A 16,446-nucleotide genomic window follows, 5' to 3' on the forward strand; every position below is an offset into this window, starting at 1 on the left:
AACAGAGTAATTGACTTTGTAATGTCGAAAGAGCATATTTACTAAAGGAAAATGACTGTTCTGGGTGGTGGTAGGTGTCATTTGGGGATAAAGATCATAGAATAAAATAGTAAAAGATAATAATTTTATAATAAAAATTTAAAAGTTATGATAATAATAATAGTGACAGCTAATATTTAATGCACACTTGATATGTTTGTGAGTTGCTTGAAGTATTTTATATGATTGAATTAATTTATTCCTCATATAAACTCTCTGAGAAAATAGTATTATTATGTTCATCTCACAGACAAGGAGACAAAGACATAGAGAAATTATATAACTTGCTAAAGGTCACATAGCAATATCTGCAAGATCGATGTTTGACTTCTTATTGATTTTGGGAAAATGCTATAATAAAAAATTTGAATTAATGGTTCAAAAAATAGCTTAGGTTATAATCATGACAACATGCACAGTGTGGCCATAATAGGGTAAAGTAAAGAAACATTTTTTTTCAGCTGAGTATGGAATACATGAGAAATACATATCAGGTTAACATATCAGAGAGAGCAATGGAGGGAAGTTAACTATAGCTGGTAAGGTCTGTACTTAAGAGAGTAATGTCTGAGACCTTAGCTGAGAATCACTAAAAGAAAGTATAGAGCAGGTAAAAATATATACATAAAGTTATATATTGAGAATTCCAAAGATAAAAAAATTATCTGGAAGCAACAATGGTGAGCAAAGATATTATCAGTTCTGTTCTAAAATTTAAGATACTTGGCATGTGGGAAAAAATAAAAGCTTCCTATTGAAAGGACTGAAAGAAATGGCATATCGGAGTGGGAAAAACTATGTCAGTTAAGCAACAGATGTGGAGTAGAAATTTGGGAATGAGTTTAAGAATATACGTTACTGGATGAGTGGACATTTCACAGAACAAAATGGGAAAAGAACTTGGGAGAAGAGAAGACTAGTCAACTAATTTCATGAATCTGACAAATGGAATGAAAGTGTAGAAGCTAATGAGTGAACAGAGTGGTTTTTCGTTGTCATGCAGACAGAGATAAGTAAGGATGATGAGACACTTGAATTTCATCTTGCTTGTCTCCTGCAGGTGAGCATTTTAAGGTTTGAACAAGAGAATATTGGCCTGGGTAATATGAGTTACAGATGTAATTATTTTTATCCCTTCAAAGAAGAAAACAATTTTAGTATGGTTAAAAATACTTTTATATGGATTATCTCACTTTATCATTTCCCTACCAATAATTTTGACTTTTACTCCTATTAAACTGTAGAATAATGGTCAGTTTTCTGAGCAAATGGGAGTTCAGAATTGTAGGTGTTTTTAGATGAATCAGAGGACCATGCTAACTGATAGTTCATCTTTCAAATTATAATTTGGTCACCTAACAACTGCTGCTAATAAATGCTAGAAACAGAGCAAATAGATTCTCAAAAAAATCTTAATTTCTGCATCTGCAAATCTGCCTCCTTTCTCCTAGTACATGTCTGGTTGCTTTGGCCCCATTACTCAGGCACTTGAGCCATCTAATCTGAAACTGAGTTGAGATATGTTTATTTTACTAATTATTAGCTTGATAGCCAATAAATTATCAGGCAAATAATGCCAAAGAAAGTTGATTTATACTCAATATAAAAGATTGTATAATAAGTAAATTAACTATTAACTAAGCACATTTATTTTGGTAAGACATTATAGTGGTTTTCTTGTGACTACTGTATTTTTTATTAAAATGACAATGGGAAAGAGCAAGAGTTTCAAGACTATTTGAGAGTTCTTATTTATCTTAAAAATGTCATTTTTAAATTTTCAAGCACAGCAATGCCGTGAAGTTTACATAGCGAGAAGCACTTCTCACAATGTTCAAACTGTGAAAGTAACACATTTCACTAAAATAGGCATCTCTGAGCTAAGCACCAAGTCACACAAGCAAACAGAATAGGGGAAAGAAGAGTCTTTGGCACAGCGGTTATTCCCGAAGGTCCCAAGTCAGCACTCTCAGCTGCAAATACTTCCTAACCTTGCATTATCCCCAGGTTCCCTCAGCTGCGGTTAAGTAATGGCAACAACTCTTGAAAACAAACTTTTAAATGTGTGGTTATATGTGTTTTTTTTGGTGGGGAGGCTTGGGGGAATAGAAATCAGAAGTGATTCTCCTGTGGGACCCAATGACCAATGAGCCAAGGAACGATGACGGGATTAATACTGATCTTACACCAAGAACATTTCCATCAGGGACATAATAAGTAAGCCCTCTCCCCAACAGATTTGAATACCCAAGCAGAAGGGATTTGAACTAAAATTGAGACAGCGTTGAAAAAAAAGTTTCATTTAAAAAATATTTGTAAGAATTCTTGAAAATGCAAATGTAAAATGCAAATGTAAAATTAAAACATGTTCCTTATTAAAATGTGTGCAGGAAGTGCAGAAAAATACAATGACAAAAATAATATGATCTATAATCCTACATCAAGATGTTTAGATATTACTGTTGAGGTGTATTTATTTCAGGAATGTGAGTGTGCTTTCTCAACAAGCTCGTATTTAACATACACATAAATGACTACATATAAGAATGAATAATGAACAGACTTATTTTGTCTGGGAACAACTGCTTTTTTCCCATTGTAGATGAAATAACATCTATTCTCTATAAGAAAAGTTGCATAAATTCGTGAAAAAAATGTATAGTTGACCAGGCTTTTTCTCCTTCTTCCCTCCCTCACCCTCAAGTCTAAGTTAGTAGCAGGCAACTCTAACACATTCTCTGTGGGCTACTGGCCAAGAAAAATCCAACGCTGACAACTTAACAGGGGCCCTAGATTTGACTCCTTTGTCCTACCCTTAAATTTCTCCTACACCTAAGGTATAACCCAATATATGCAGAAACATAAGAAATTCTTATGTCTAAAATATATGCAGAAACATAAGACTCTTGCTGCATCAGCTTTTAGTGTAAAGGCCAAATTTGGACCAATCAGATGTGCTGCCTTGCTAACTGGTGAAACTGAGAGGCCCTTGAATGACACAGCCACAGGTTTTCCTTCCCACTGGGCTCCTGCAGAAAAGTTCTTCCAACCAAACAGCCCTCCTAATTAAAGGGACAAGGCAGAGTTCCTGCTTATCCCTAAGAAAGGGGTTTCAATGCCTGGTGCCCATTAAATTATTCAAACAAGCCAATCACATCCTCCTGTGGCAAACCCAGAAATCCTCACTCTCTCGGTACTACTACAAAGCTTGTCTCCCTCAGTCCCAAGTTCACTCTGTTCCAGACTGTAACCCCTGTGTTGCCTGTGTGATACTCAATGTCCTCCTTCTCTGGGATGTGAGTATACACACTGCCAATCTCATTTTCCGGGGTCAGGCGCTATGTATTTGGCAATCCCCATAATCCTGGGCCAGAATCCCTCAGTCATCAATGGGGTAAATAAGATGCCAGTAAAACAAGGTCATTCCTATAATTCAAAACCATTTGGGGGATTGACTACTTGCAAATCTCTTTTTAGGGAATTTTAATGGGACATCATACTTTACTTTGAATTTCTTTTTAATTATTTTGTATGTCTTCCCATCTCTCCTCTGTTCTGAAATATTAATCACTTAAATCTTTATTGTAAAACTATGTTTTAATAGGCACTTTGCAAGTTATTGATAAAATAGACATGTGCTCATAGAGCTTTTGTGTTAAGAGATAGACAATAAAAAATAAAAGTAAATAAATATGTATGTGTAAAATGAGATTATAGAGAATGAAGATAACTGTGGAGGTGGTGGCTACAATTCTTGCAGAGTGATGCTAACACCCTGACCTGGAAGAGGTAATGGAAAAAACCACATATTAACCTGGAACAAGAAGCAACATATACAAAGGCCTAGGCATGAAAGAATTCATCTTTTCATCTTGGCTAGATTGTTATTAGTTTGATCTCCATTTAATGTGCATCGAAGCTTCATTCATAAGTATATTCTTGTCTCACTAGTTCTAATTGTGTAGTTTTTTTTCTCCCCCTGGTGTGTGGCTAAGTTCTTGACATTACAGAAAATTGTCAAGGCTAGAAAAATATCTTTCAGAGTGGATTACTTAAACCTCTTTCTTCCTATACCCTCTCAAGAGGTAAATAAATATGCATTCTATTTAGGCATCTTACATACTTTACATGTTCAATCCTGACTGATGAGTGAAGAAATGGATAACAATTAATCAATAGCTCCTTGTTCTTGCATAGTTGTTTGAATATCTTATAAGTCTATGAAATCTATAGATTTAGCCCTGGCTGATGTGGCTCAGTGGATTTAGTGCCAGCCTGTGAACAAAAGCTGTATTGGTTCAATTCCCAGTTAGGTCACATGCCCAGTTTGCAGGCCAGGTCCCCAGTAGGGGGGACATGAGAGGTAGCCACACGTTAATGTTTCTTTCCCTCTCTTTCACTCTCCCTTCCCCTCTCTCTAAATATAAATAAATAAAATCTTTAATATATATATAAATTTAGAGTTGTGTTCTACAATACCCTTTAACTCATTTATATTCTCCCTTTGTAATATAGGCATTATGAAGACTCTAATTTTAATCTAGTTAAATTAAGCATTGTGACCATGGAATTTATACTCAGTGTGGTCAGGGATCTCTGAGTAAGCCTAGCTATTTCATATTACCCTAAATTCAAATTTATTTTTTGTGTATGTGTCACTTTGGACAAGTCACTTAAACTGTGAAATTTTATTCTTTCTTATGTATAATAATGGATAGGAAGGTATATTATAAAAACTACTAAAAATGTTAGCCCTTACTATACCATATACTTTATACCTTATGCCTTTATAACTGTCTTGCATTCATCCATTACTGGAGGAGATGATGCAGAGTATAAAAGTGTGAGAGTTGAAAGGATTTTATTATACATATGTTTTCTGTTGGAGAGAAAGGAAGATGGGAATTTCATGCTTAAAGACTTTTTTTAGTAAATTGGAAGGAATATTGACTGGTTGATATAGATGAGCATGTTTGGATTTGAAATTATAATAGAAGGAAAACCATTTTAAAATTGTCACAAGAAAGTCAAACATTTTTAAAATAAATAAAATTTAAAAATAACTATGAAGGAAAAATATGACAAAAATTATAATTTAAGAAATTATAATTTTCCCTGGCTGGTATGGCTCAGTGGATTGAGCACTAGTCCACAAACCAAGGTGTTGCCAGTTCAATTCCCAGTCAGGGCACATGCCTGGGTTGTGGGCCAGGCCCCCAATATGGACGTGTGATAAGCAACCACACCTTGATGTTTCTCTTTCTCTCTCCCTCACTCTCTCTCTAAAAATAAATAAATCAAAGCTTTTCCAAAAGCTTTAAAAAAAGAAATTATAATGTATTGAGAATGTAGAAAAAATATTTGGCAGTATGTCCAAGACACAGTTTAAAATCAGAATATTCTATGAATGTTGCTTTTAAAGTGTTGCAAACTGTAGCACTGTAAATAGAAACTAATTCTTATCGATTACCCTAATTTGTCTCTAGTATAAAGTTGTTTGATGCAAAATGCCTTTATTTAACAGACTAAAGGAAGCCACAACCTTACAACTGAGCATAACTAATGAAAAACAAGTCAGTTAAAATGGTCATCAATTTAGTTAACTGTATTTCATGCTGATACTCCAGGTAATTAACACGCTGCAACCTTACAGAAATCGCCTTTACCACTGACCTTTGATACTCACCCCAGGTTATGCTCTCATATATTTGCATCTGTGAGTGTGAAATTAGATTGTGCTTGGAACCTTATTCTTATTTTTCCCAAGGTATATTTAAACAATCCTAAAATGGTATCAGGCCTGGCATTTGATATTGATATAATGCTTCTGTGTTATTTAAGATACTCCAAGCTTTCCCCGCCCCTCCCCAGGTTTTCCTTATTGATCCTTAAAATTTTAGAAGCCCCACTGTATTTTGCACAATGGCATTTGTATCCTCCTTGTTCTTCTCTATTGCTTGGGTTCATTAACTATCCCATTATCTTAACAAAACACTTTCTCAGGTCAGCGTTAATTTCTCACCTGAAGCAGGAGTAGGTTTGCCAGATGAAATACAAAACTCTCAGTTAAATTTGAATTTTAGTTAAACAAAGTACACCTTTTAAATTTAAGTATATCCTAATTATTTCAGGAACACACATATGCTACAAGAAATATTTTTTTAATTTAAAATTCAAATCTGACTAGGTATCCTGTGTGTATTTATTCATTCATTTACTTTTTTGCCAAACCTGGAAACACCAAGAGAGAGAGAAATCAAATTAAGATATAATAACTATATAAATAATATAATTTTTTTAAATATCAAATAAAATAGCACTGTTTTTAAAATTATGCCAGTAAGGTGTATAGTTTACTAACTCATTGTTTTATTCTAAACACGTATATTTCACAGAAGCAAGATGCTTTAGTACCACATTATAAATAAAATTTGAAGGTTATCTTTTGATTTTATAAAATTGTTCATCTATCGGAAATGCAGGATGTTGAAGACAGTTAACATATATCATGATTCATAAAGAACTGCTGTTGGAAGCCTTAAGAAACCAAGTTTTTATGACATGAAAATGAGTTAAAACTTTTGGAAAACGGGACTTCCAATTTTAGGTTGTTTGAGTAAGCAAAGGAAAACATCATTGCCACTAAAAGGAACTTAAAAAAACAAACTTCTTGCCCTGGCTGGTGTAGCTCAGTGGATTGAGCGTGGGCCTGTGAACCAAAGGACCACGGTTTGATTCCCAGTCAGGGCACATTCCTGGGTTGCAGGCCAGTTCCCAGCATGGGATGCATGAGATGCAACCATACATTGATATTTCTCTCCTTCCCTTCCCCTCTAAAGATAAATAAATAAAAATCTTTAAAAAAAGCAAACTTCTCAATAACAGTTATCTGTTTAGAGACATCAAAGAGCTACTCACAAGGTTGCCATGAGCGGGTTAGATTCTGGAGTGGTGAGCTCCGTGGGGAGGTGAGCTGAGTTTGCAGCTGGTTATCCCAGGGTGCAGTATCAATTACAAGAAAGGCACAGTTTGAATGTGTTGAATAACAAAATTAGAGGTTGGGAATTCAGATTTTGCTCAGTTAGATGATTGCTACTGAGAGAGAGAGAAAACAGCAAAGGTTTTTATGATTACAGGGGGCTGGTGATCAGCAGTTTTGGCAGTTTTTGAGGCCTAAAATATTGAATTTTTTCCCCTGAAGACATTTACAGATCTCAAACCCTACATTGCACAGAATTAAAATGCTAGGCAAAAAGCCTTTGGAAATTAAGTCATTTTATTCATTTGTTTATGCAAGATTATCATAATATTTTAATAAAGGCAACAATCTAATAATGTTTGTTGCTTACTATAGTAATGCTTTACCCATTTTCTCACGAACCAAGATCAACTTGCAAAGATGGTGCCTATTAGCCTCAAATACTTTAGTATTTATTTTGTTTAAATAAGGACATTCTTCTACATAATCACTATATAACCATCAAAATCAAGAAATTAGTATTGATACATTACTAATCCAAACATCTAATTAAGAAGCATTTAGTTTTAAAGATATTAGGTGAGGCCATGAAAGGTATTGACCATTCGGCGGCGGGGGGGGGAGGGGCAGGATATTTAGATTCCTGTATCAGAACCTGATAAGGCTTAGAAAGACATTTACAAATAATTACAATTCCTAAAACAGAACAGCAAGCCCCAAGCAGAATGAAGACAGTTATGTCCTCTTGGGAAGGCAGCTTGCGATACGGAGGTCAGAGAATTAATAGAAGATGAAAGTCTTATGCATGACAGGGTGACCAAGCTGAGGGTGGGAAGGTCAGACCAAGCAGATAATTCATCCAGAAGGGGCTAAGGGAAAGAGGCAGTTTATCATAAATTTCAGATTTCAAATTTCAAATTTCTTCTCAGCTGACTGAGAAGAAGAGGGTACCCATATGAGGGAAGGTGGATTGCAAGAAGTCAAAAACAGAACAGGGTTAGAAAATATCCCATGGGATGAGTTACCATAGTTCAAGGGGAATTAGGAAGGTGTCCCCATAGAGCAATAGCCTAGGATGAAGTATTGGCATTATGGTTTATTTTGCAGTTTGGATCAAATCATAAGACATTTCAGTGAATTTGAAGTTTTTTCTTGTTTGTGAGCTTGATATTCTGTTATGTTTATTTAGATTTATTTCAGTTTGTTCACGCTAGATTTTCTAGTAAATCTATAATTTGGCTCTTTTAAAAAATTTCTTTCACCTTTTTTATTGTTTTTTATTGTTGTTCAAGTATGGTTGTCTCCATTTTACCTCCACCACTCTCAACTATCCCAGCCATCCCCATCTCCCACCCTTGATCCTATCCCCCCACTTTGGATTTGTCCATGTGTCCTTTATACATGTTCCTGAAAATCCTTTCCCCTTTTCTCCCATTGGTTCTTTTTTATAGCTTATAACTTTGTATATACTTTGTTTTGTTTTTACATAAGATTTTACTTATCTATATTTTAGAGAGAGGGGAAGGGAGGGAGAAAGAGAGGCAGAGAAACATCTATGCCTGAGAGATACATTGATCAGTTATCTCTCATACACCCCCAAATAGGGACCCAGCCCACAACCCAGGCATGTGCCCTGACACAGAATTGAACCAGCAACCTTTTGGTTCAAAGGCCTGCTATCAATCCACTGAGCCACACCAGCCAGGGCACTTTTTATATACCTTGTAATCTAAATATTTTTTTAGTCATTTTGAGAAAATTACTTGCATTTTGTTTCAATAAATGTGTATTATACATTTTTGGTAAAAGCTTTATATGATTAAAAACATATTACATTGGCCAAAAAGTCCATATGCCTTTTTTTCCTGTAAAATAAAAGACAGATTTTTTTTATTTTCAACAATGGCTTTATTGATTTGGATATATTGAGGATGTCAACTATCTCCTGCTATTGGATTTAGGAGTAGAAGCCAAAGGTGCTGCTAAACATCTTCTCATATATAAGACAGCTCCACAGCAAACAATTTTTTGGCCAAAATGTCAATAGTACCAAGAAACTCTGAAAACCATTTTTGACACATTCAATCAGTTATAGCACCTTCTCCCCACACTGCACAATTTTTTTCCCATTTAAGTTGCATTTTTACCTTTCTTGATATAATAAAGCATAAAGCATAATACACTGAAAAGTTTGCTTATTTTTCCATCTTTAATATTAAAATGGCTGCACAAAAATTCACCAATTTTGATAACATTTTAAATTAATGCTGCTATGACAGCTGTCACAATACAATCTAACAAAATTGTTTTGAATAAAATTAAAGCCAACTAGGCACTCCTATAGTCATCTTATAGAAAAAAAAACAAATAAACTTTTTGGCGAACTCAGTAGAATACTTTGAATATTTATCTCATTAATAAAATAAGATCTTGAGAGTGCAGACTGACAATTATTTTAATCATATAGCACCCAAAATGGACTGAAGATAGTATTTCTTTTAGAAGATTTATAAATAACACATATTCATATGGTCATAATTATCTGAGTTTGAGGAGATTTTCAATTGTAATAAAAACTTGGAAGATAATGAATATTATAAACTAAGAAAAATTAAAGTATCAGAGTTATCATATTTATACAATGCTATCTGTAAAATTACTTTTATTCTTCAGTGCAGATATAAAGTAGTACATTTAAAGTATTTTCAAAAGACTGGAGTTTAGTAACCAATGTGTATTACCTGTGTATATACACAATCTGGCACAAATAATGCCCTTTTTCCATTACATAAAAAATATTTTATTACAAAATAAGCATGTAATTCTGTAACATAATGTCACACTCAAGCACACCATTTGGCATTTTAGGTGACATATTCAAATTGCCATCCATCTCGTGCAAAATACTCACATACCCTACAAACCATACTCAATGGCATTACTTGTGCTGGTCCCTGTACACCTTTTTGAGTATGTGGGTATTTCAGATGTACAAACCCAAGTATTAGCTCACTTAATTAATGTGCATCATTACTTTTCTAATTCAAAATAGAGCATTACAGACAATTTTATAAATGAATCCACAAAATTCTGACAAAAGAAATATGATAATTTATTATCTTTAGTTAGTTGAAAATAATAATCATCTAGTGTATCTTTCTCTTCTCTAAGATTATTAATATTTTCTAAGCCATTAAAAATGATTAAGAGTAAACATGAGTTTCTATTTCAGGATTCTTAGTGTATAATCCCAGCAGTAGAATTGTCAGGTCAAAAGACAGTACCATTTTTAGTTTTTTGAGGAAATTCCACCAGTTCAAAAGAACCTATGCACCCCAATGGTTATGGAAGCACAATTTATAATAGCCAAGTGTTGGAAGCAACCTAAGTGCCCATCAGTAAATGAGTGGATCAGAAAAATGTGGCACATTTACACAATGGAATGAATACTGTGGAGCAGAAAGAAAGAGGGAGCTCCTACCCTTTACATCAGCATGGATGGAATTTGAGAGCATTATGCTAAGTGGAATAAGTCTGGTAGTAAAAGACAAATACCATATGATCTCACCTTTAACTGGAACCTAATCAACAAAACAAACAAACAACATATAGCCAGAGGCACTGAAATTAAGAACAAACTGATAGTAACCAAAGGGTGGGAGGAGGGGGAGAATGGGAGAAAGATGGGAAAGCGTCATCAAGGGAGATAAATAAAAGACCCATGGACAAAGCCAAAGGGGGCTAGGATTGAGGGTAGGGAGTGGGGGAGCAAGGATGAGTAGTGGGGGCAAAATGGAGACAACTGCACTTGAACAATAATAAAAAAAGGATAATCCTGTTGGTAAAGCAAATAAAAACCATGAATAACACATGAATTATCAACAATAAAAAAATAAAAATGAAAATACAAAACATTTGAAAGTGTTTATATAAAGAAATATTCATAGGCATTTTAAATGTCAAGATTTTATATATTTATATATGCATAATAATCATAATCTATTAAAAAACAAAATCAAGTAAAATCAGTTCTAAAATTAGAGATTTACTTAAAAATAAGTTATGTGAAAATGTGAGAACATAACACAAAATTAACAGTCAAACAGACATTTTGGCAGTGAAGGAGCAACCTGAGAAATAAATATAAGAACCCAATGAGTACATGAATATCATTATTTATCTAACATCAAAATGTGAATTTATAATTCAGGAAGACACTAGGTTGGTTAATGTGAAGTAATAAAAATACATAAAAGTTAAATTTGTAGGGCTATAGGAAGAATCCTAACATTGAAAGAGCATAAAGACATATGAGCCATAGGGAGAAAATTCTTACACATATGTAGTTAGAGTATTAAAGGAGAATAGAGAGAGATACAAGATAAAACAATGTTTATAAAATATCAAGCAAACATTTTCAAATGCTCATGGCATACATCAAGATACCAATTCAATAAAAATTTTAAACCCTAAACAGGATGAATATAAAGAAAATTACTTATAAGTTTATCAAAGTGTCATAAAGACAAAAAGAAAAGCTTAGAAACTTTAAAAAGTTTTTGATGATGGAGAAAAATCATCTTTAGCTTCAATAGTTGTGGGAGAAAAAATATTTTTCTTAAATGTAGGTAAAATAATAACGTTTTCCCAAAAACAAAAACCAAGAGAAGTGATAGGTGTTGAGGGAATACTAAAGTGAGCTCTGATAGAAGAAAAACGATCCCAGACGGATCCATAGAAAATATGTGAAAGGAGGACAAAGAAGGGTGAAATACAATGACTTTTTAAGTAAATAATAAAGTCTTATGAACTTTACAGCATATGTGCAAATAAAATATACTATAGCAATTGTTAAGGGTGCCCCAAACCACCTGCATTTGTAGTAATTCACTAGAAAGAGAGACTCAGCATATAGCTAGCCTCGGGGATCAGATTTATTGTAGAAATAGCAACGTAGTAACACATTAACCCTAGATACACAGCTTGCTTGGTCAATAAGGGGAAGAGACAGAGAGTCTGGAGCAATACATGAGCAGGCTTCCTGCACTCTCTTTACATGAGAGTTCACACAGAGAGTTCCCCACATCAGAGAATACAGCAACATAGTGCAGTATTTCTGCTCAAGAAGACCCATGTGAGGCGAAGAGTTTAGGGATGTTGTTGTGTGTGTGTGTGTTTATCAGGAGCTTTTCATGGGGGCATACTTAGCTCAACTACTGGACTCACAGAGGAAAGCAGATGTTCACTATAAATCACACTGTGGGCACAGAGAGACAACTTATCAGTTAGGGAGCATTTCAGAAGCAAAGTCTCCAGATGGCAGCCAAGCAGGCCCTTCTAAAGATAGCAGCCTCAGGCCTCCTTTCCTGCACAGTAACAGCTTGAGGAGTAGGAAGGGAGAAAATTAAATTGTTAGAAAGTTCTGTCATTGCTCAGAAAGTGATCAAAAATGCAAACTCTAGAGTAACAACCAAAGTAATAACTAAGCATACAGAACCAAAAAGATAACAGATGAGAAAAGTGAGAAATGAGAAATAAAAGGGGAAGAAAACAAGTGTCATAAACGGGTAACACAAAGTGCGATGGTAAAAGTAAAACCCAAGATATCATATGTTGACTGTCAAAATTGGAAAAATAAATTAAAAAACAAGACAAACTAAGAATTCAACTATGTAATATTTATAAGAAATACATATTAAATACAATGACACAAAGTTTGAAAGCAAAAGAATGGAAAGGAGATACCATGTAAGTGCACCAACCAAGGAAAATGGGTAAAGTTAATCACACAGTGGGATGCACCCAATGGTAATAAGTAACAGCCCTAAATTTGTATGTGTTAAATATAGAAGCCATAATATTAAATGATATCATTTACTATTGCAAATCTCAATGGATACATTTAATAAAACACAAAGTGGGGCAAAAGTTTTGAGTATGTGAAATACAATTTATATTTGTATTATTATTTATTAATTATCATATTACTTTCCATATGAACAACTGTAGACCTGCTATTGCCCAACCCTGTATTTTTAAGATTTCAACATGGAAAACTTGAAAACATGATTGAGAAAAATATTAATAAGACCTAAATGAAGAAAAGAAAATATTATGTATATTGATAAGTAGGTGTAATGTTGTAAAAATATCAATTTCCCCAGATTATTTCATAGATTATCAGCAAGTTTAATAAAAATTCCCAAAACAGCCCAAAAGTGAAGGCTATTGCTTACTACAGGAGCAAATCTGGAAAATTATACTATCAGACATCAATCTCAGAAGAAGTTATATTAATGAAAACTATGTGGTATTGTTGTTAAAGCAAATAATTAGGTCAATAAAACCGATTAGCAAACTAGAAACTGCTTACAGATGTATTGTCGTCTTTATGCCGTGAAGTGTGGTGGGGGAATAAATTTTAGAAGCACAACTTTCAACAGGTCGAGGTTTAGGAAACATGTAAATTCATGCACCATGAAGAGCAGGCTTCGGCTTGATGGGATGATGGATGAGGTCATGGGAGTGCTTTCTGGGATGCTGTATATGGTTTTCCTCTGACTCAGGCCATGCTTACACGAATATATGCATAAGTGAAAATTTACCTAACCGTTCTCTTAGGATCTGTGCACTTTAATCAATAAGTGAATGAAACTGTGCTTCATGAGTTACCAGCAGCACAAAAATGTTCAACGCTCAAAATTCATACAGAACCTGTCACTGAGTGACTAGGAAAGGTCTCACTGAGCACTATGGAAATCGAACTGTTTCAAAGACCATTGGATCTACATAAACGAATACTTGAGTACGTGTTGGAGAAATAGCATTCATGCAAATTGAAAAGCTAAAACAGTACTAATGTTTTCTCTCAGAAGAATTACTCTATGAAAGTTTTGGAGATGTGATATTTGGGACCCATCCTTTGTGGAAAAGATGTCAGAATAATTGATGATAAAGTGCTTAGAGACCTGGCAGTGTCAGAGACAACTCTGCCCAGGTGGAGGCTGAGAGAGGGTAGCAAACTGGTATGCCATAAACAGCAGAATCTGAAGTGTTAATATTGAAACTCTAATGAGATCATTGGAAAGCCTAACCTGTTTCCATATGCAGATATTTAAGAAAAAAATGAAAAATCGAAAATAGACAAAAGAAAAATTTGGTTGATCTGTCTAGTGCAACTCTGCTTTATCACCACTATTCACTGTCTTTGAAATATTTTATAAGACAGTAATTATAGAAAATTAATAATAATGCATATTATTCTTTTGTATAAGAAGACAAACTATGTCCAATGAGATACAACTGAATGTTAATCTATGAATATTGACCTGTTTTGCATTTATTAAAAAATGTATTCCACTTTCATAATTGTCTATTTATGTGCATCCATTGAACTTTCCTTATTCAGTTAAATAAAATGATTGATGTGTGTTTATCTTATATTTGCATAAGTGTCATATCTTTTCTAAAAAAATTAATAGGTGGAAGATTAAGCTTTTAAATCGTGAGTAATAGCAATTAAAGTTTTGGACTTCTGGAGTTAAAAATGGAGATAAACGTGTCTGTTTTCCTTTGCTTTTTTTTCTATCACAATGTAAAATTGTGCAGCAACTATGAAAAACAGAATTGAGGTTGCTCTGAATATTTAAAATAGAACTACCATATGATCCATCAGTTCTACTTCTGGATATACAGGCACAGTAATTAAAATCAGGACATTGAAAAGAGCTGTGCACTCCCATATCTGTGGCAGCATTCGGCACAATAGCCAAGAAATTACCTAGGCATCCTGAGAGATGAATGGATGAAGAAAATACCGTATATTCATACAAGGAAATATTAAGCCTTAAAAAGGTAAAGATCTTACCATTTGTAATGATATGGATGAAACTGGAGGGCATTACACTAAGTGACATAAGTCAGTCACAGAAGGACACATACTGCATGATTCCACTTATGTAAGGTATATAAAGTAGTTACTTCCTGTCAGAGAGGCAGAGATTATTATACCTGTTTCCAGGAGCTGGATCTGAAATGGGGTAGATGTTGTCCTAAGGGTATAACATTTTATTTATACTACACAAATAAACTCTACAGAGCCTCTGTGTGAAATAGTGCCTATAATTTAACAATACGGTATTATACATTTTAGTGTTTTCAACCTGGCAGATTTTATGTTAACTATTCTTAGCATATACACACAAACACACAAAAGAGTACAAAATATCAGGAGTGGCTGAATATGTCTAATATCTATATTTTGGTGATAGTATCATGGGTATTTGCATATGTCCAAACTCATCAAATTATACACATTAAATATGTGTAATTATTTTATATCAATTATACATGAATAAAACTGCTAAAATATTAAAAAGTCAAGTATTTAGGAATAAATATAAGAAAAGCTTTCCCAAAACCTCTGTGGTAAACAGTGAAATAATGTGAGAAACAATTAGGAAGACCTAAAATGTTTTGTAGATATAGAATAATCATTTTCTGAAAGATTCCTTATGGAAAATATTAATTTACTGGAGATTTATCAATGACTCCAATGCAATTCAATTAAAATTTCATATTTAGTAATTTCATATATTGTTTGGTTTTGTTTTTAGAAATTGGCAAGGGAAATGTAAAGGCCAAGTATAGGCATAACACTTTGAACAAAGAAAATAAAGGTGGAGAGTCCTTCAAATGATTTCCAGTAATTAAGACAGTGTGGTATAGGACAAGAATAGCTATATAGAGCAACAGAACAGAATAGAGAACCCAGAAAAAAATAAACATAGGCATATATGGTCACTTGGATTTATGATCAAGTATTACTTGACCAGTTAGCATGTGAAATAACACCCAACTTTCTTTGTAAAGAAGGAAATGTACTCAGTCTTCCTGTGATCAGAAAAGTCCAGTTAGTTCCTTTAGACCCTATCTTCCCTGTCTTTCTGGTTATTTATAATTTACTCATATGTAGAACTATGCTATGCATTATGATGATTCTAATGTGAATGAGATTTAGTCAAATTAGATAGTTTACTCACACATAGTCATTCCAACTTCAGTTTTGTGACATTGTTTTAACGTACAGGCATAACCTCATATTAGTGTGCTTCACTTTATTGTACTTCATAGGTAGTTGTGTTTTTACAAATTGAAGGTTTGTGGCAATCCTGCCCCAGTCAATTCTCTCAGAGACACTTTAACAACAGTGTTTGCTTACTTCATATCCATGCCATATTTTTATAATTCTTGCAATATCTCAAACTTTTTTCATTATTACTATATTTGCTGTGACCTCTGATCATTGACTTTTGATGTTGCTATTGTAATCACTGCGGGTGCCCCAAACCATGACGGTACTTGAAGACAAACTTAACCAATAAATGTGCATTCTGCCTGCTCCACTGATTGGTTGTTTCCCCACCACT

Source organism: Sturnira hondurensis, unplaced genomic scaffold (assembly GCF_014824575.4).
Source record: "Sturnira hondurensis isolate 20B ecotype Veracruz unplaced genomic scaffold, ASM1482457v3 Scaffold0010428, whole genome shotgun sequence".
Lineage (NCBI taxonomy): Eukaryota > Metazoa > Chordata > Mammalia > Chiroptera > Phyllostomidae > Sturnira > Sturnira hondurensis.